Below are 976 nucleotides of genomic sequence, written 5' to 3'. Positions count from 1 at the left end.
GCGCCCTCCAGTGGCCATTGGCGGGAAGTGGCCACGAGGCTCACCGCGGAACGGGAGGGGAAGGTGGTGTTCTTAATTCTCCAGGACTAATCCCACTTTGATGGAGAGTTTGAAAGGATAAGAAGGATTTAAAATAGCTTGAAATGCAAACAAGCAGAATGGAAAGAATTCCTTCACGCTTTGTATGAGTAACTTCAGGCTCAGAGTGCACGTGTGAGGTTAGGACCTCGCGCCCAGAGGACTGTCTTACACGACGCTGCGCCCTGCAGGAGGACGCGCCGCTCCCCACACGATAGAATACAGTGAGTGTCTGCGAAGGTGCGACTAGAAAATATAACTATTTTACACTATTGAAACAACTACGGGCCGGGTGTGGTGGCGCACGCCTGTAACCCCAGTACTGGGGAGGCTGAGGCAGGAGGATCCTTGCCAGTTCAAGACCAACCTGGGCTACAAAGTGAGCTCCAGGCCAGCCTGAACTGCGTAGGCAGAGCCTGTTGCAAAAAGACCAAAACAAACAAACAAAACCCAAACCAACTACGGAGAGCAGAATATGGTGTATTTTAATACGTCTGTTCAAGCATTTGAAAGTCTTACAGGTTAAAAATGGAAGAGAATATGAAAAACTGAGATTTTCACCCTTGAAACAGATGAACTGTCACCAGATAGTAGTTAACTGAGGTATCCTGTCATTATTTCAATTACTGCAATAGAACGAGTGTACTGCAATAGAATGAGACACTTAAAAAAAGTCCAAATATTGATTTTAGAAAAATTATCTTAGACATGTACCTATACAGACGCTAAAGGATTTACAGTTTTTATTTAGAAGTGCTTCAGCTGGGTGTGGTGGCACATGCCTGTCATCCCAGAACTGGGAAAGCTGGGCTGGGGATTTAGCTCAGCGGCACAGCGCCTGCCTGGCAAGTGCAACGTCGTGAGTTCCATTCCTGGTACCGGAAAAAAAACAAAAAAA

This window comes from Chinchilla lanigera, unplaced genomic scaffold (assembly GCF_000276665.1).
Source record: "Chinchilla lanigera isolate Chin_1 unplaced genomic scaffold, ChiLan1.0 scaffold00010, whole genome shotgun sequence".
In the NCBI taxonomy this organism is placed as follows: domain Eukaryota; kingdom Metazoa; phylum Chordata; class Mammalia; order Rodentia; family Chinchillidae; genus Chinchilla; species Chinchilla lanigera.
The sequence above is the reverse complement of the archived record's forward strand: the minus strand, read 5'-3'. Positions refer to the sequence as shown.